The sequence below is a fragment of the Engraulis encrasicolus genome, chromosome 9 (genome assembly GCF_034702125.1).
Source record: "Engraulis encrasicolus isolate BLACKSEA-1 chromosome 9, IST_EnEncr_1.0, whole genome shotgun sequence".
In the NCBI taxonomy this organism is placed as follows: Eukaryota; Metazoa; Chordata; class Actinopteri; order Clupeiformes; family Engraulidae; genus Engraulis; species Engraulis encrasicolus.
In genome coordinates, this window is record NC_085865.1 from 16059761 (window position 1) to 16080516 (window position 20756).

At 42.7% G+C, this 20756-nt stretch overlaps 2 long non-coding RNA genes across 2 annotated transcripts; one reads left to right on the top strand and one right to left on the bottom strand.

The window, feature by feature from the left end:
* Positions 1-5637: 5637 nt before the first annotated feature.
* On the bottom strand, positions 5638-6865 carry LOC134455018 (uncharacterized). Its single transcript, XR_010035969.1, has 3 exons — positions 6680-6865; positions 6474-6553; positions 5638-6296 (listed from the first exon to the last, which is right to left on the bottom strand). It is a non-coding gene; the product is annotated as an uncharacterized LOC134455018 (long non-coding RNA).
* Positions 6866-16669: 9804 nt separating this feature from the next.
* On the top strand, positions 16670-19979 carry LOC134455019 (uncharacterized). Its single transcript, XR_010035970.1, has 4 exons — positions 16670-17048; positions 17642-17728; positions 18348-18619; positions 18978-19979. It is a non-coding gene; the product is annotated as an uncharacterized LOC134455019 (long non-coding RNA).
* Positions 19980-20756: the final 777 nt, after the last annotated feature.

Consider the following 20756-nt stretch of genomic DNA (forward strand, 5'->3'; position numbering starts at 1 on the left):
TTTAGTGTGGTTTAGGAGATGCTTTCTTGTCTCTTTTCTGTTCATCCTCTGGTTATTGTTCTCTTCCTCAACTCCTCTCTATCTGTCTCTGTTTCACTCTGGTTACTCTTTTCCCCTCCTTAATGTCTCTCTCACTCTCCCTGTTCTCATCCACCTCTCCGTCTAAGTCTTTCTCGGAATATCTCTCTCTCTCTCTCTTTCTCTCTCTCTCTCTCTCACTCTCTCTCTCTCTCTTGAAAAATGTAAAATATGGAGAGGTTGTTCCGATACATTGCTGCCCAGTCAAGACCTTCATCTGTGATTATATACTATTTTTACCAAATTTAAAACGTTTCAGCCACATTCTCAAGAAACCGTGGTTTACAAGGAAGCCTGCATGTTCCTATCCCCTCCTTAAAGGTTTTTTGGGCTTAGACAGTTGTGTGTGTGTGTGTGTGTGTGTGTGTGTGTGTGTGTGTGTGTGTGTGTGCGTGTGCGTGTGCGTGTGCGTGTGCGTGTGCGTGTGTGTGTTGTGCGTGTGCCTGCGTGTGTGTGTGTGCGTGCATGCGTGTGCCTGCGTGTGTGTGTGTGTGTGCGTGCGTGTGTGTGCGTGCGTGTGTGTGTGTGTTTGTGTGCATGCGTGTGCCTGCGTGTGTGTGTGTGTGCGCGCCTGCTGCTCTCCCTCTGTACATTTACCAGGGGGAGAGTTGAGCGTGGCGACTAACATTAAAAACATGAAATAGAGCCGTCCCTCCAAGGCAAGGCTTAGCACACACTCATTTATGCACACGTACACCCCTGCACAGACATACACAGATATGCCACCTCACCACCTAAACCAGCATGACACATACTGTATGTTCCCCACGGCACCAATATCCCTGTCCTCTGCTCTGTGCATGGTGTTGAAATCGGTGGCAGAGTGTGATTATTTTTCAGCATGAGCGGGCGCCACTGTGCCTCTCTCCTCAAGCACTCTGACCTCTGACAACACTGGGTTGAGGGCAGGGGATAGAAAAGAGGAAAGGGGAATTGGAGGGGGGGGTGGTACCTGGTGTTTTGGGTGGAGGGGTGTTGCGAAATCACATCTAATGACAGTGAGGGGAGACATAGACACCCCCCACCCCATACCCACAGACCACACCTCAAACAAACAGTGAAAGCTTTTTGTTTTATTACCATGAATTGATTTGATATGTGGCAACGGCCTTGTGGATTGCAGGGGTTGGAGGTATGCAGAGAGGGGTGAGGGAGAGGTATGGGTGGGAGTTAGGTGAAGTGAGGTGAGAGGTGGTGTGTGTCAGAGAGATGGGTAGGGTGGCGTTCCACTGCATTCCTCTCCACTTCAGAATGGCTCAGAATTGCAGACCAAGCGACGGGAACCTGCAATTGCTTGGTCGAATGCCTAAAATTTGCACTTGTGATGAATATTCATTGGATGGTTTTGATTCCAACGCAAGTAACTGGTTCAAGAGCTATCTTAGTAATAGGTTTCAGTGTGTTAAAGCTGGAGTCGCAAAATCTGATTTCTTACCCCTGAGGAAAGGTGTCCCCCAGGGCTCTGTCCTAGGGCCTATCCTATTTACCATCTTTATTAATGATATAGTATCTTCTCTTAGTAGTTCTCGTGTCCATCTATATGCTGATGATACAATCCTTTACTGTACTGCAAACACTATCACTCTAGCAATTGATAGCCTGCAACAGGCCTTTAATACTTTGCAAAAATCTCTTTTTAACCTTAAACTTGTTTTGAACCCTAATAAAACGAAATTTATGCTATTCTCCAAGGCTAAGGGCATAAAGTCGGGCGCTTTTCATCTCACAACATTAACTGGTTGTGATATTGAGCAGGTACCTGTTTATAAATACCTGGGCATCTGGATTGATGAGAACCTTAATTTCTCTTTCCATATTGACTGCCTGGCTAAGCAGTTAAGGCAAAAGATGGGGTTTCTCTATCGTCACAAATCTTCTCTCCCCCTATCCTGTAGGAAAAGGATCATTGAGTCAGTTATTTTACCTGTTCTGGACTATGGTGATATTATTTACAAAAATGCAACCATATCCTCACTCAGTATGCTTGACTCCATATATCATTCGGCCATCAGGTTTTCAACAGGCTCTGCTTATAATACTCACCACTGCATATTATATGACACAATAGGTTGGCCTTCACTTACAGAGAGGCGTTTTAGACATTGGATTCTTTTTATTTATAAAGCCATCCTAGGAAAACTTCCTTCTTACATTTCTTCACTTCTAAACTGGCACTCAAGTATGCATCACACACGTTCAAGCAGTCAGCTCCTACTTTCTGTTCCAAGTGTACGAACTGAACTGGGCAAATCAGCCTTTTGTTTTGATGCCCCCAGGTCATGGAACTTAATTCAGCGCACTTTTAACTTGGAATCTTTGATTTCTTTTAACCAATTTAAGATTTTAATTACAAACCTTCCCAATCCAGTTTGCAATTGCTATCGCTGAAAGCTTGGTTTTTTTTTTTTAGTGCTGACTATGCTTATTTATGTCTATAACATTTTCTTTTATGTTTATATACACTCTTTCTGTCTATGTTTGTGTTGTGATATTTGTGATGTGTGAGTATTTATTTTATTTTCTTTATTCTTTTTTTTATTCATATATTCTTTTAATGTGTTTTTATACTTTTAAATGCAACTTATATGTCGTTAATGCCTGGATAACTTAATTATTTAATTCATTTATACTTGTAAATTCTCGGCTGCATCGAAAAAGAGGGCCACCCTCAATGTATTTCCGAGAAGGAAAATAAAGGTTCAAATCAAATAAGGAGGACTGTGAGGTTTGATCTTGACAGCATGGGGGGCTTAACTCAAAGAGGATAATCAAAGACCACAGCACACAGGAAATGAGAAAGGCCCAAGCTGTGTAGCAAATCAGAGTTTGTTCATCAATATACTTTCTCTCTTTCTCTGTGTCACTTTGTCTCTCACAATGTCCTGGCCACCTTCTTTCTCTTCTCTCTCTCTCCCTGTCATTCCCTCTACATTCCCTATGTCTTTTTTCTTGTATCTTTCTCTGTCTCTTCCTATAGCTCACCATCGTTTTAGTATGTTGAAACCCACACTATTACATACTATTGACAAGACTTTAGGCCAATCAGAAAAGGTATGTTTCACAATTTGATGCAGCAGGTATGTCTACTTAAAAAGTCGTCCTCTTATGCTGTCCATTATTCAAGACGGAATGGACAGATTGGAGTGGACTGTCTATCTCACACATTGGTACCTATTACAGCAATACTGAAGAGACAATATTTTCTATGCTTTTTTTTTCTCACAGATCAAATGATTACTGGGATCTATACCCTGATTGCATGAAACATAATTAATTATTCAAAGCCAATGAGAATCACACATATACACATGCACACAATGGCACTGAGAATCACTGAGCACAGCCACTGCACAACTCTCAATTAGGTCAGGAGATTTGGCCCAACTCAAATCAATATTCAGAAAATCCAAGGTCATTATTAGACAGCAGTAGATATCCCCACTGAGCCCGGCACCACAACCATAATGGGGCTAAAAGGGGGCAAGATGTTACAAAAAAACACTGAAAATACTAGCCAGGTGGTTTTTTAAAACACATTTTGAATAGCCTTTCATCCACAGAATACCATACAGTAGAGGTACAGTACTGTAAAAAAAAAACTTGGATTTACCGCAACATTCCCTTTTTACAATTAATACCATTGCTACATACTATAGGCCTATAATATGTTGAGATGTGTTCCATTACGTGACGTATACTGTAATCCTGTAAAATAGTAAATAGCCTGAGGACCACACTGGTAGTAGGTCAACACTCCCAGAGCTCGGCAAATCATACTCCACCAAAGTTTCGCACAGTTCAAAAATTGAACATTTTCTAATTATTTTTTTGTGATATTGCTTCAGGAGCGAAGCTGCAGCTGCTCTTTTCATTTCACGGACAGCAGCACAGATTTTAGTTTCAGTGAAAGGCTCAGGCAGTTGGTGGTATCTATAGATGACTTTCCAAAGAGATAAACATGTCAATAAACAGGCATGAGCACATGGAATGGAATAAAAACCCCAGCCCTGAATTCAAGGGAGGTGTATATTTTATTATTTATATGTGGTCTCCAATCAGAAACAACTGTGATCACGGCATGTGCCCACACAGATTTGAAATCTCGGGTTTACATAACCCAGAATAAACTATGCTAGATGCCTCATAATAAAACTACTTGGAATCCAAACATTTCATACCTCCCAGTATTACTTTAGAACATCCTACTTCAGTTTCACTTAAGCTTCAATATCAAAATGGAAAACAGTGCAAGTACGGAAGAATGATTTCTCTTTTTTTGTTCCCTAATCGTTACTAAAAATGCTCATTTATGGCTTGTGTCTAGCATTATTATTACCCAGTGTTCTTCAAACATTTTACTCCATGCCAACTGGGAGATGGCTATCATATTGTTACTTACTGGATGGTATCATGTACGCCTTACAGTATTTTATGGGGGAAATCCGAAACATGACAACCATCCATTACAGTAAATGACACTGACTAGGCCTAAATGTGTGTGTGTGTGTGCGTGTGTGTGTGTGTGTGTGTGTGTGTGTGTGTGTGTGTGTGTGTGTGTGTGTGTGTGTGTGTGTGTGTGTGTGTGCGTGCGTGCGTGCATGCGCGCATGCGTGAGTGTGTGTGTGTGTGTGTGTGCGCATGCTTGCATGCGTGCGTCACATAAAACAGGATGCATGCTGTTGAACGGGAAAAAAAGCAATAGAAAATAAACCTGTCCTGGAACGCAAAGGCTGGTCTGGATGGTATGCAATGAATAATTGACTAATTGAGCTCAAATAGCATTTGATGCAGGCTCTCATTTGCAGTCAACCTAAGCATAGTACATACCGTCTTCCTCCCTATCCCTGCCTCCCCACTCCTTTCTGTTCTCTTCCCTTCTTTCTCTTCTTCTCATCCTCCATCCCTCTCCCTCCACTTCCTATCGTCTATCCTCCCTTCTCTTCCCCTCCCTCCACTTCGTCTTCCCTTCCCTCCACTCCCCTCTCTCCTCTCACTTGTCTCCCTCCCTCACTCTCCTTCCTCCTCCGCATCTCTTATACCTCTCCTGCTCCTCACTTTCCTCCTCTTCTCCTCCCCCAACCCCCCTCTTCCTCCACCACTCCCTCCAACCTTCTACTCCTCCCATCCTCTCTCTCCTCCTCCTCATTGGTAATACTGACCCAGCTCGACTTGGCAGCAGAGTACTCAGTTTGTAGGACACAGCATTCTCTCTCTCCCTCAGGACACAGCAGACCCCCCCCCCCCCCCCACAGCATAAATGTGTCAGTGTGTGAAAGTGTGTGTGGTCCTCTGAGTATCTCTGTGTGCCAGTGCATTAGTGAGAATGTTCTGAGTTCGTGTGTGAGCGTGTGCATGTGTGTGTTCAACACAGAGACAGAGTGTGTGTGGACAGACAGAGAGAGCAAGAAAGAGACAGAGAGTGAGACAGTGCAGGCATTGCAGGATAAGTGATAAGTGGTAAAGGCTCTAAAATCATAGGAGCCATGTGACCAAGCAGTTTGTCATCCTGTGATTTAGTGCAGTGGATGAGTGATTCGATCATGCACTTTGTGAAACTATTTCACTATTTTGACAAAATATTGTCTTTACCTTCTGCTTGTGTTGCGCATCAATAAAACCTAGGCTCGCTACTAAAGAAAGGAGTGTACCAACACAGAGCAAAAGCAAAACACACACAGACGGAGTTTGTAAGTTAGAAATATTGTATTAATAATAATCAAGATGATAAGTAGGGGGATATTAATATTTCATAAATTGGTGAGTGAATAACTTAGTGTAGTAGGCTTTCTGTCCAATAAGATGGACATAAACAAACAACAATCAGATAAACAAAAGAGAATCTGCAGATTCAAATAAAATAAATAATTAAAAATAAAAATATATATTGCAGACGATTAAATCTGCAACTACATTCACCAGATATAATCCAATAGACAACTAGGCCAAATCACCCGGGTGAGTAGATAGAAATATATAAATAGGACAGGTAATAGAAGCTATAGCATGAAACGCTGAATACACTGTATTACAAAAGACGAAGAAGAAAACAAGACAAAACAAAATAAAAGAGTCTCATTCATTCAGTTATCAACAGTTCTTATCTGAAGGCCAGGCTCGCCACAGCTGTTGGGGTTCGCCTTCACGGAGGTACTTGAAGGCGATCGCACAGCAGCTGAATTCACTTGAACACTTGAATCGATCCAAAGAAAAGACCCGGCCTGTACAGGCCAAAACAACATTAAAATCGGTTCTCTTCAAGATGTAAATACATACATATAACACACACATTATAATACAGAACGCTTCCATACATTCAGAACAATTGAAGTGAAGCTAAGTGCAATGCGGTATAGTAGAGCCCCATGACTGCTTTTAAAACTAAATTAATCACTCACCAGATATCAACGTGGAAAAGAAACACACTGGGTTTGGACTCGCACACTCGGACACTCGGACGCCAATCCGGTCTTCAACGCTTTTGTTTTTATGAACACAAGAGACATGAAGTTATAAACCGATCTTTATGTTGCTAACCGTAACGTTTGGTTGCTATGTAAAATGCTAGCGACCGACTAGCCATACAGTGTTGACAGATACTTACAAGTAATCTTCACGGTTTAAAAACCTGCGACGTTCACGAATCTTCACTCCACCAGTGGAGTAAGTAAACACTTTTAGCGCAAAGATGACTGGCAATAAAACACTATTGAATGGTGTATTTTATCGGCGGTAAGCTTAAATCAGTAGACATCAGTAGACGAGGACAAACGGAAAGTCTTTCGAAGAATGTAAACAGCCCCACGAGCGTACTCGGTTCCCATGGCGACGGTATGACTCCACGAGCGGATGACCTGGGTTACAATTACAATTTGTACAGATACTTCTTCATATGTCGATTAATATTAGAGTTGGAGGTGTCACAAAAAAAACACTCAACGCACGCTTTCATGCAGTTTGAAGACAGAACTAACAGGGAAATGTCAGCAGTTGTAGCAGCTAGCCGTAGCAAGCCCTGGCGACCGCTAGTTGTGGCTGGCAGCGTGCAGGCAGGTGCTGATTTTTTTAGCAGCTGGCCCCAGCCCACGGTGCATAAACACTACCCTCCTCTCCCTATGGGGCACCTAAGTCACGCCCTCTACTTCCTGGTTCATGGGGCAGGGGGAGTCAAAAAAATATTACTGGGCTTGAAAATGAGTGTTTTTTTGACACCAATCCAAACCTTGCACCTCCACCTAGGTACCACAAATCCAAAAATCACTCATTTTCAAGCCCAGTAATCATTTTTTGACTCCCTCTGCCCCATGAACCAGGAAGTAGAGGGCATGACTTAGGTGCCCCATAGTTCGACAAACAGTTAGGTCTGTTCTCCTCAGGGGGGGAGGGAAGGAAAGGGAAAGTAAAAGTCTCCTGGGAAATGTTGTGGAATTGATTAAAGAAAGTCCCTCAAGCTGCTCTAAATCTGTCATAACGGTGAAATTGGCCCCACTGCCAAAAAATGAGATCTGTCAAGCTTTAGTTGAACTTAAAATGACAAAGTTAAGGTAATTGACATTAATTAAAATTGTGTGCAATGTGGAAGGATGGTTTAGACTAGTTTGTTCTCTCACAGTGCATGTCATAAATTCTTAAAAAGGAAAATCTGTTCAGTAACAGAGTGTAGGCCAACATTAAATTAGACAAGTTACCCGCCACTGAAATATTTATTTTAAAAGTGAAAGAGGTTGGCTAACGAAGCTTTAGGTAATCTGTGTGTTCTCTGTGTGATTTGTTTTGTGTGTATGTGTGAGAGAGAGAGAGAGAGAGAGAGAGAGAGAGAGAGAGAGAGAGAGATAGAGAGAGAGAGAGAGAGAGAGATGGCATTTGTATCTTGTCAAAAAAGCATTGATGGGCTCAATGACATTAGCCTGTCTAACAGTGGCCTACTGAAAAAGCTCCTGTGGGTTATTCATGTTTTAAAGTTTTAATGACGCTTGTGAGAGGCTGAGGCTATGTCTGAGAGAGAAAAGCGTGTGTGAAAATTGACTGTAAGTGTTGATTCAAATTAAACGCTCTTTGAATCTAGTTAAAACATGACATATACCTTTACTGATTGAAGGATTGAAGGTGCCAACAGCATGTCAGAGGTTAGTCACTGCATCACGTATGGCACATTGTGCTGTTCAGTGCGTATTCTTGTCAGATTACATCAAGACTCTGAACTATTCCATTAGCTAATAAAATTCATGTCCTGTGATTGTCCAGAGACTGAATATCTCATGCAGTGGTTTACTCTAATGCCCCCATGGCATTCCAATGAGATAAGGCTGGATAAATGAGAATTGTTTAAAAACCTCCTTCAAGCTCAAGTACGCTGATGTGACATTTTCCAAACACACTCTAATTTCAAAATCTGTGGTTACCTGTATCATTTAATACGTTTCATGAATAATTCAATTTTGATTTCTCCAAGCTAATTAACTAAATGAAACAAGTGGACTTTTGGTCACAACAGAACAGAGCGTATGACCATAAAGTACAGTAATCCAATAACTTTCCAAAGAGATTGATTTGGAGAGGTATTGAGTCTTTCGGTTAGTTTGAATACAATGCCTACAGAAGCTCCTTGACCTTGCACTGATGAGTGGATTTTGGCCACAATTACACTTTTTAATCTCGATCTTCTCAGCTTTGACTTAACAATGGGAAAAAAATAAGTACAGTCTTTCCTTAGAGAGAGATTCTCGCTCAGAATCACATGTTACATTACATTACATTTCACTTAGCTGATGCTTTCATTTTATTCAAAGCGACTTACAGTTATTGTTTGTCAGGGTATTGGTTACAGTTCATGGAGCAATGTGGGGTTAGGTGCCTTGCTCAAGGGCACTTCAGACATGGATAGAGATGTAGAGAGAGGATTCGAACCTGCAATCCCCAAATTGAAAGATCAACTCTCTAACCACTAGGCCACAGCTGCCCACATCACATGTGGCGATTCTTTCCTTTTTATCCTTTTTTCCCCCTTTTAAATGTTCCATTCAATATTGTCACTGTTGTTCATACAAGATTCATTCAGTTACGGTTAACATTGTGGGCACCACTAAGTTAAAAAATAATATAGATCATCAAAAACTAAATGGGAAAGACTATTACCCTTCAACTCCACAATCATCACTTTGGTGGGCTAAATGAAAAAGAGACCACACTTTTTCTCACTTTTTTCCACTGTCAGTTCTCCTCTGCATGATATTTCCACTCTAGCCGTCAAACTTGACCTTCGTTAAACCTTCTACTCTTCCCATCCTCTCCCCCCCCCCCCCACACACACACACACACACACATACACTAGCTGGGGCTTGCTGCGGAAGCACTCCCATGCTCCCTGCTCAGTGGCTAAATATGATTCCCCTGCCAGTGTGTGTGGTCCCACAGCATAAATGTGTCAGTGTGTGTGTGGTCCTCTTGAGTATCTCTGTGTGCCAGTGCATTAGTGAGAATGTTCTGAGTTTGTGTGTGAGCGTGTGCATGTGTGTGTTCAACACAGAGACAGAGTGTGTGTGGACAGACAGAGAGAGCAAGAAAGAGACAGAGAGTGAGACAGTGCAGGCATTGCAGGATAAGTGATAAGTGATCAAGTCTCTAAAATGATAGGAGCCATGTGACCAAGCAGTTTGTCATCCTGTGATTTAGTGCAGTGGATGAGTGAATCGATCATGCACTTTGTGAAAGTATTAAAATTTGTACAGATACTTCTTCATATGTCGATTAATATTAGAGTTGGAGGCGTCACAAAAAAATCACTATTTTCAACGTCAAGAACCGTCTGTGTCCTCGCTGATATATCTCCCTGCTGACAGGCGAAGGGAGTGACAGAGAGTCCTGCTCTGGCCTCACTGTGTGCAGCCTACTGGAGTTGCTTCTCTTCTCTCTTGCTCTATTTTGCAAGGAGAGTAAATGTGCTCAATGCACGCTTTCATGCAGTTTGAAGACAGAACTAACAGGGAAATGCCAGCAGTTGTTCTAGCAGCTAGCAGTAGCAAGCCCTGGCGACCGCTAGTTGTGGCTGGCAGCATGCAGGCAGGTGCTGATTTTTTTTAGCAGCTGGCCCCAGCCCACGGTGCATAAACACTACCCTCCTCTCCCAATAGTTTGACAAACCGTTACGTTGGTCTGTTCTCCTCAGGGGGGGAGGGAAGGAAAGGGAAAGTAAAAGTCTCTTTTCTCACTTTTTTCCCCTGTCTGTTCTCCTCTGCATAATATTTCCACTCTAGCCGTCAAACTTGACCTTCGTTAAAAAGCTATGCACAGAAATCATTCAGTTGACTCGTTCATCATCAAGCTTTGGTTACTCTTGAAGAACAATCAGTAAGAAACCCTTCAGACGGACGTATTGATTGAATCAGGCTTATCGACATGAAGCACAGGACATAGAGGAGGTAACATTAGAACTGGGGGCTGAGTTCAGACCAAGTTTTCCATGCCCAAAGCCAGGAAGGAGTAGCCTGGTTCACACCAGACGTTGTGTGTGTAGCTTCGGCGCCCCCTGGTGTGGAGCTCTGCTCCGCCAGGGGGCGCCGAAGCTACACATACACCGTCTGGTGTGAACCAGGCTAAGGAAGGAGCAGTCAGCCCAGGAATTGTAGGTCAACACACACACACACACACACACAAAATCTGTAACATCTCAAACTGCCACTTCCACAACAAATGTTATTTATGCAGTTGATGGAGGAGCTGTATGCAATTTCAAAATTCTCTTCTCTTCTCTTCTTTTTTCTTTTCTTCTCTTCTCTCCTGCGTTTGTGCCATCTGTGTTGAGCCTCATTGCCCTTAAAGAGGAGAACGGTGTACAGTACACATTCAACTACTCTATAATAGGCCAAGTGCAAGACAAAAATACATGTATCTGATTCTTTTAAAAGTAGTGTGCACATTGGGTATGCAACAAGAGCATTGCATTTGTTGGATCAAAAAGGTCATCACAAAGCCTTTGTGGGTCTATATTTATTTGTATTCAACATAAATGTAGTTGTAAATTATTATTAATATGATTTGCATGGTACGTTGTACATAAAATGGGAAACTCTTTTCTTAACATTCTCGTAACATTTTCTTCCAAGGGCTCCTTGGATAAAATTACAACAACATATACGCCAACAGCCTACCCTAAAGAAACACTATGAAAAGTTTGGTGCTTTTTCACTTCCGTAATGGTAAATATGTTAACCGACTCCCCTATGTGACCACAATGGCATTTTTAAAACTGCTGTCTTTGATGGCAGTGGCACTCCTCGCCCTCTTTTTAGTCCCTCCTTTTGACAGTGCATTTCTATTTCTCTTTTAACTTCCAAGGCATGTGGTGGATTTTAGTTATTGCACTTGAGTGGAAACTTCACTTGAGAAAATGATGTGTTGGTCGATAGGTAAATAGCAATTTTCCCTTATCAGTTCTTGGCAGAAAATGTGTGTGTGTGTGTGTGTGTGTGTGTGTGTGTGTGTGTGTGTGTGTGTGTCAGAGAGAGATGGATTGAGGGGGGCAGAGAGCGAAAGATTGAGCACCCATGTGGTTCAGAATGCAGATACCAATAAAATAACACAACATGCATTTGGGCAGATTTGACGACCCTTGGGTTGACTTCAGACCCCATCCCATCACATCCCATCCCCTGTGTGTGTGTGGGGGGGTGTGTGTGTGTGTGCGTGCGTGTCAGGAGAAGCAGCTCTCCAGGGTGGAAGGAATGGGGTGGATGATGTGACTACTGCTGCTGCCCAAGATGCTTAGACACACACACACACACACACACACACACGACCATAGAAACCTTGATGACTTGATGGCTGGAATATTAAGAGGGATCTAAAGGCCTGTAGCCAGGGTGGTTTGAGGGGTTCGTTCGAATCCCCCTCCCGTCCCCCACCCCACTCAAACCCCCCAACTACGTTGCATCCCCACTTTGACTGGAAGGCCATTTCATCCCCCTCACTAAAATAAGCCTTCGAAGTAGTAAATGTTTGCCTGTTAAAGTAAAGGAATTAAAAATGGTTGTTGTCGTTTGCCCAAGTCCAGCCTTGAGAAAGCTGGTCCAAAATGCAGCCTCACTCCAAACACAATTGATCACCCACTCACACGCAGAGAACCCCTTCTCTGAGCCCCTCTCATGTTTTGTCTGAGCTAGAAGAACTAAGGCAGCTTTGCACTGGCTAAACAAAACTGTAGGCGAATCACCTGGCTGTTGTCAGCAACTGCAACTCTGAAAACAACAATATAATGTTGACAATATATCCTATTTTTAAATGGATGCCTTTACTAGTGATGTCAAAAACGTGGAACATTTCAAGACAGGCAAGAGGGGGTAATGTAACCCAAACTAATTAATTTGCTCGACATAAGACAAACAAAAATCTGAATACTAGGCTTTCCAAAAGTTATTTGTTGGTTTGAGGCAGTAAGAACGCCAAAACAGTAGCCTGCCATATCCACAGAACTACCTAAAACAACTAAGCTTACCTGCCGTAAGCTAGCATGAAATAGCTAGCTTGGTTTAGCCAGAAAGGCAGTTTGACACTATGGATTCAGAAAGCAACCGAAAATTATGTAGCTTATGCAAAAGACACATACAATACAGTATAATCCAACTGCAACTCCAAGTTGAAGTTAAAAAGAAAAATGCTAAATGATCACTAATGTTGACTGCTATCCAGTCATACATTTAGATTAAGTACAGCTAGTCAGCTATTCACTGGCTCATATGGGGGCACCACAGCCTTGCAAAAGATAGGGTGACTATGCGCAGTCACATTTTCATAAAAATAACGTCTTGTGAATGGAAGTGCATTTCAGTTAGGCAACATTATGTCTGTGTGCTGTTTCATAAAGATTGTCAAATTCCCACCCTATTTCTCTTTGAAATGGCAAATGCATGTCACTGGTGTCTTCCACTTTCAACAAGTGTGCTTTCAAAACAAACCTTGTCAAATGAAAGCCAATAGGCTTGTTCGTGACGAAGCAGTGCTGCTTTTGCTAAGCAGTGGGCATGTGCACTTTGCCAGTTTGATGCATTCTGGGCTACGATTCTCGAAACCTTCGTTGCTAACTAACGTAGCAACTAACGACTCAGGTGCGACAAAACTGTTTCTGAAACACTTCGTTCAGACTTACAAAGTCCCAATGTTTACAAGTAATGTAGTTAGTGGTTCGTCCGATGCTGAAGCAAACGACTCAGGTGTTGCTGCAAAACGAAGTAGGGGCTGTTCGTCAGTACTACTGTCGGAATTGGAACGAATAGCATGGTTAGCTAGTTCACCTTGGTTTTGGGATGCACGTCACTCTTGTTCGTGGTTTTGGGCGGGTTCAGGCAGAGTTCAAGCAACATCAATCGATTACTGCCACCAAGTGCACAAGCCTCTGACCCACACTACACCAAAATGTCTAGTCATGTTACGAACAGGGCTGAAAAAAAACCCCACACCAACACAGTGTTCAAATATGGGAAAACAATATTGTCCAAATATAGCAGGCCTAGGAAATTCCATATTCCACAATCGTGCTTCACGAGCGCCGATCAATCAAAAGTGGCGCCAATAAAAAAACCCTGTTTGATTACCATCGGGATTTGAACCCACACCAAAAACAGCATCTCGCATGAATGCAAAATATTTAACCACTCACCTATCTCCACATATGATGGAATGAAGAGTATATTTTGATTAAACTCCAATAAGCATAGGCTACATGGAAATGTGCTACATGTAGGCCTAGTTGTTATTATGAAATGCGTTGTTCACTAATTAAAAAAAGGCCACCAGTGTGCGGTGATCCTTCTCGTTTTCCTTGCTTTGTAGGCTATGTCTTGGTCTACAATAACTCCAAACTACATCATAGGCTACAACAAGTTCAAAAATGGACATTATGCAACTGCATAGCCTGTTGGAATAGTGCGTAATGGAAAGGCACTCGGAAAGGCGAGCGTGATGACAAGAACTGGACACTTCTTCGCGTTAGTTCTTATTTCATTGTATTCATATTCTTCTTTTCATTTTAATTCTACTATTGTAATATAAGCCTGTCACAAGCAGCCGGCCAATAGGCTACTGTTAAAACAAATGTTGTTTCAGCAGTGAGCACACTCCAAATAGCGCCATGGCCCATAGCGCGCGAAATGTCCGTTATGCAGTCAGGGGGATGAGAAAACAACACAGCGCATCGTGTCCTTATTTCTCTCTGTGTGTAAATTGGGCCATCGTTTTGTGTCTTTGTAAACTGCAGGTGAAAAGCAGTTAGTTACTTGGCCTTAATGTGACTGCGTGTGTGGCTGCGAGGCTCGGATGCCACAGTTCCACACGCGCTCACAACAGCACGCGTGGATAGGCCACTTTACGCACGCAGAGAGAGGGTGAAAAACAGTTGCGCAGAGGAATAGGCACCTGCGCTTAATGTATCTTACTGAGGGAATCAAAATCTTGTAGATACTGAAAACGCAGCTGCGATTATGCCTTCGCGCTTATCATGCTCTTGCTCTTCAGTCATTGATGGCGATAGTGATGTGTAGGTGTTGGTTACTGCATTTAATGGGGTGGATTTTGGGGATATGATTGTGTTGACAGGTCTTTTCCGACGTTGAAGGACTTTGAACGTGCCATGTTAGACATTGACGGCCCCTTCCATAGGACTACTACATCCATCCATCCCTTCCTGTGCGTCTTTAGGCTACAACGGCAATAAGGGCAGTTCCACCTTAGCTTACGTTGTGCGTAAAGACGTGCTGACTGGGAAATGACATAAACATCCTGATATGTTTCTCGAGCGTAATTTCAGTTATCATTTCAAGCAGCATTTAGCCTACTGTCCAATATGCGTGGCCATGACCTGTTGAAAGTGTTGCGTTGCCTATGAGCGTGAGAATGACTTCGCTTGCCGTTCTGGAAAAAAAATATGTGATGGGTGGTTATTATAGGCTTGGCTATAGGCCTACTTCATTCACCGTGGATTGAACTCACACCACTAATAAGGAAATGGCAAACGTGTACGACATTTTAACCACTCACCCAACTGTGCTTCCAAATTAGTGGTAGGTTATACAATAGGCTATTAATCCAAACATTAGGCCTATACAAAACGTAAGTAAAAATAGCCTAATGCATGATGGATTGTAATGTCGCATTTCATAACTGCAGTTGAAGGGGTGAATTCGGGGACATGATTGTGTTGACAAAGATTTGTGGACTTTTGATAGGGATGTAGGCTAATTACTGTATTTGACAGGCACTGTGGTAGCGTCACTGCTTTGCGATAAATGCACCCGAGCAGAGGCGAGACACTCCGAGCATTTCCGACAACTTCATCGTGCGTCTGAACTTACTTGGTTGGAATTTCATCGGACTTACTTCGTACCTACATCGGACTTTGTTGGTTTGAGGCTTTCGAGAAATCATAGTTGTTGGTTAGTTGTTGTGTCGGACTTCGTTCGGACTTACTTGGTCCGAAGGCTAATTTTGGTCGGATTCGAGAAATCCACCCCTGGTTAGAATTTTCTAACCACAATGCATCAAACTGGCAAGTGTGCATGCTCGCTGCTTACCAAAAGCAGCACTGCTTCGTCACGAACGAGCCTAATGTTAGGAGAGACATTCTATCCAATCAGAGGCAAATACAGGCCAGCCAGTCCTTACCCAATAAAGGTGACTGGCGCATATCGCCCTGTGTTTCGCAATATTGCACACAGCGATGCTATCAACACAAAGGATATGAAAGAAAATGTCAATCACATTTAAATCACATATGAATTAAAATGAATTATCAACCAACGGTGCATAGCTTAATATTTAGCTGAGATCTAAACCTTTTACAGTATCTTAGTTTGGGAATTTGGGGTTTTTAAGCCAATGAATGACAAAGCACATAACTGTGAAGTGTGCCAACTAGCCCCGGTCTCTCCTACTATCCCAGGGACTGTCTGTTTTTAGTATGTGGGCCAGTACAGGCCCGGGGACCCAGCCAGAGCTTAGCCAGCATTCATCAATCGATATGTATCTGGGCCAGCACTGGGTCAACAGAAAATGTTGTCATTTTTACAGTGTCTGGGCCAGACTGGCCCAACACAGATAACTGTCAGATTGCAGTCACTGGGACGACACTGGGCCAATGAAAATAACTGTATTTGGGGGACATTGGAGTAGGGAGCCCAAATGAAGTCCACTTTCGGGAGAAAAACATCCCCCCCTACCACAATGCTGGCTACGGGCCTGATCTAGAATATCAGGGAAGGCTTTACCATCGGCAGTAAATAGAACAATCAATGGGCTTGACCCTCTCCACTCTGGGTTAAAGACCTCATGACACGTGGAGACAACCCTTTTTAGTTCAGTCTGAAATAACTATTATATTCTAGTTGAGATGCATCCATATGACAAATATTACTGGTTCTCCTGTTATTTCCAAAATTTGAACACGCGCCACTAAATTCCACATGCCAGTGGCCCTTCCATAAAATGACGTGTGCTCAGGAATACCGCCACGCCACACCTCTCTATTTACACCTGACTGCACGTGCTGTCAACCATCCTGACAGGAATCGATAGAGTGTAGGCTACGTTCTTTCTCGAATATTTTTTAACAACATGCCCGAGCGGTGCGTTGCAGGATAGAACTGCTCAAACACCAGGGAGAGCGGTTTCACACTGCATCGCTTTCCAAAAGACCCTGAATTGAACTTGCTGTGGACACGGCAAGTTCGCAGGACGAGAACTGATCAGGAACACCGTGGAAGCCAAGCTCAACCTCTGTACTGTGTTCTGCACATTTTCTGGATAAATGTTACGACTCGACCCCGGCTATGAAGGAGCAACTTGGAATTGATGTTCGTCTGAAGAGGGTTTTGCGGCCCAAATCAGTGCCGAGCATATTCCCTCGGGGGACAAGCTCGAGGGGGGCGAGCGGCACCGACGCCAGCTGCAGGGGGTCTCGTGCTCTGGAGAAAAGGCAGCGGCTGGAGGTAGGCTGTACCATCTTATTTTGGACTGTATTCTAATCATGAACTCGAGGGAAAGGAAGTGCAAAGAGGTTTGTGTTTTATCACCGCGTAATCCACTTGCTTGGTGAACGGTAGTTGAAGTTGGTGCCAGTTCTGAACACTTCAACAAAGCTTGCAACTAAAGTGCTTCAGCCGTGCATCTAAATGAATCTCGGAGAGTGTTTGCAAAAAGTCAAGTCGCCTTCCTACATTTCAGTTCGCCGCCGTAGGCCTACAGTTACAGTAAAATTATATGTGTCTACTGGTAAATAGTCTACTGTAGGCCTACCAGCTGAAAAGACAACCAATGCAACTCTATGCGACTGCCCCCCCCATCAGCGTTGTGTCCGTGACTAATGGACCATGAACCTACTCTACGTGTTGACAAATAGCCTACTCTTGTCAGAAAACCAAACGAACATGCAGTAGGCCTAACCGCTGTTATGTAATGTCATGTAAATTTGCAACTTCTTTCTGTGTTCAAGAACAATCTGCTGTCATGTTTGTTTTGGGTTTTTGCAGTAGCGCTTGTTTCTCTCCTATTCACGCGGCATCATATGTATATAATGTTTCAGATACTCCAGGAATGCCAGTCTGAGTAGGCCTATGTTGCTGCAGAGGAAAGAGATGGCTTCACTGCTGACGGGGTCCCATCAATTGATGTAAGTTTTGGTAAACTGTGTAGGTCAACTAAGTTAGGCTACTAATACAGATCACATTTGACTACACACCACACTGGCCAGTAGGTAAACCCCTTCTCTCAGACCTTACACTGGTTGGGTTTAGTACACTGTACATGGGTCTACTTTTTGCTCAGATAGGTTCTTTGTGTTGAGAAAGAAACCTTTTTTGTAATTATTATTTTATTTTTCCTTTTACACACACACACACACATTTTATATGTGCACATATTCATGTTCTTATTTATTCATATGAACTCAACAAAAGATCAGCACTGTGACTTTTGCATACAAGCATGTCTGAGGCCACCAACAAGGACTGTGGCTATGCAGTTCAAAGGAAGTGTAGCCTACATTTCCCAGCTATGTCTCTACACATATATTGGTACATACACACCCCACATTATTTCATCCCTGCATTGCCCCAGGTGTGTGTGTGTGTGTGTGTGTGTGTGTGTGTGTGTGTGTGTGTGTGTGTGTGTGTGTGTGTGTGTGTGTGTGTGTGTGTGTGTGTGTGTGTGTGTGTGTGTGTGTGTGTGTGTGTGTGCCAGATGTACATTACATTCACTATTTATTGATTCATCTACACATGTTTACTCAGGTGTCAAGAAGAAGTTGCAGAGCCTTGGTCAAACCAGAGGTTGCCAGGATGTCAAACCCTGGGTGGGAAGTATAATAAACCATCTGTACTGGGCTGTGGTCTCGACGCCTCCTGGCAATGTTCAACTTGTGGTGGACAAATGGACGTCAGTTATGGATCACATCCACAACAGGCATACCGGATTCGAGGGACTGTTCTCTTCTTGTGCGCACAGAGTCTTGGAAGGCAGGGAATAGCCTGTGTCACTTTTCATACAAAGGGATGGAGAGCAGGTAATCATACAGAAATATTCAGTGAAACATACTTCTAGGACATTACATTATACTTGGTAGACTATTTTATCCAAAGCTGCTTTCAATCAAGGACTTAGCTACAGCTTGCAACATTCCCAGTGCACAAAAATGTACAGAGCAATGATTGTAAATGTCTCAGGACTTGCACTTTTGTTTGTTTCAAAAGACATTAGCACAGGGTAAGGAAGAGTAGTAGTATGTCTCAGATAGACTGGGGCCATTTCTGAAGTGACTGTAGAAAGTTCATAGCAGATAAGATTAGGATTTGAGATGTACTCGTGTGCCATATCTATTGTAGGATTAATTTGAACCTTGTCCCCATATTCTTCTGCAACAGGCTATGCTGAAGAGCTGATGCGGATGGTGGAGGCCATGTGTCGAGGTGAGGACTACAGCTGTGATGACTTTGACATTCCAGACCTATCCCCTGTTCCAGAGCCATTGAGCGCATCATGTGAAAAGCCGGATAAGAGGGCAGCAGTCAGTACACACACACACACAACACGCTTTAGCGCCACAAACAACCCTTCAATACATTACCAAAAGTTTGATGCAGGTAATTCCAAAACCACAGTACAGGGTGTGTTTGTGAAGGACACTTTTTTTCTCTCTTTTTTTCACACTTATGCATACAAATGGTTCCAACTCAGGTGACTTATCTGAGTAAAAAGTAGACCAATGTACTTGTCGTATGTTCAGCTGATTCTCCACTGGTTGGATTGAGTTTGCGGTGATAGTATGTGTAGCTCTGCTCCAGCAGGGGGCGCCAAAGCTACACACACACCATCTGGTGTGAACCAGGCCAGGTCCTTGTTAGGTTTTTAGTGTTTTTTTTAGTAATGACAGTCTCACTGTACATAAGGTACAATCATACATGGTGTTACAGTTATGTATTATGTGCTACTGTTGTAATTACACCACAAATGTACTCATACTTTTGTTTAAAATTGGACAGAGCTGGACTGCATGTAATAAACACATTTATTTTCATATTTTCTGTGAGTGCATTGATCTACTGTGTTGGGAACCACCTGCTCCATCCTCTCCTTGGGGTTCTGAAAAAGGTTATTACAGGGTGTGTAATATTAGCTTTAGTCATTTGAGATGGAGAGACCTTGAGGTGATATTTTGAATATCCTACCCACTCATTTCATGTCTGTGTTGCTACAGTGCCCCCCAATACCCATGTGGGCTTTCATTGTATTGTCCCAGAAGTACTGCACAACATCTTGGACACCACATGATAAAGACTACTAGATAAGCTTCCATGGTGAAGGTGTAAGTTGTCAGTTTGCTAGCAAAAATGCCCAAGTAATTTTATGGGGCAAAATGAGATTTTTCCATAACTTATCCCCATCATTTCTGTCTTCCTGCCTCAGTCATTGATCAATCACAACTCTCAGAAGTAAAAAAAAAAAAACAGTACCTATCAAAACTGCCAAGTTATATGGTGAAAAAGCTCAAATGAATGATCAGGGACAGAGCTATAAGGAGGACAATTAGGGCATTTGCAACTAGTCCAAGGGCCCTCCTTTAGGTAATGGGGGCCCTAACGGGCTGTATGTGGGGGCCCTGGCGGGCTGCATGTGGGCCCTATCTATTTGCCCTAGCGCCCTGTGTGCAATTGTTCCACCACTTTGAATGTCTTAGTCCGCTTGACTTAGACATTGACACACACAATATCGCAGAGGCCGTTCGTTTACATCTGTTTAGGGTTTTTATTAATACATTTCAGTAAATCAAAGGTGATGGCCATGTGTTTTAATTTAATCTCCAGGCTTCACTGTCTGAGTGATCATATTTTTGATGCTTTAATACAAAGTTTGAGTCTTACATTAAAATGGTGATATGATGAAACTTTGAAACATTTCTATATTATATTGCATTTTTCTTATGTTACTGTTGTATTAAAAGCTGAAATTGGTGATAGATTGCTTTTCAATGAAGGACTCATTTATCTTTTGTGGGTGAGCATAATATTTCCAATGGAGAAGTTCTCACCCCTATTGCAGTTAGGATAGCATTCTTCAATGAAATTGTTTACTCATTATCCATATAAGAGTGATAAGCACATGATGGGTAGAGAACCTGTGCAGTGTAGCAAGTCTATGCCCTG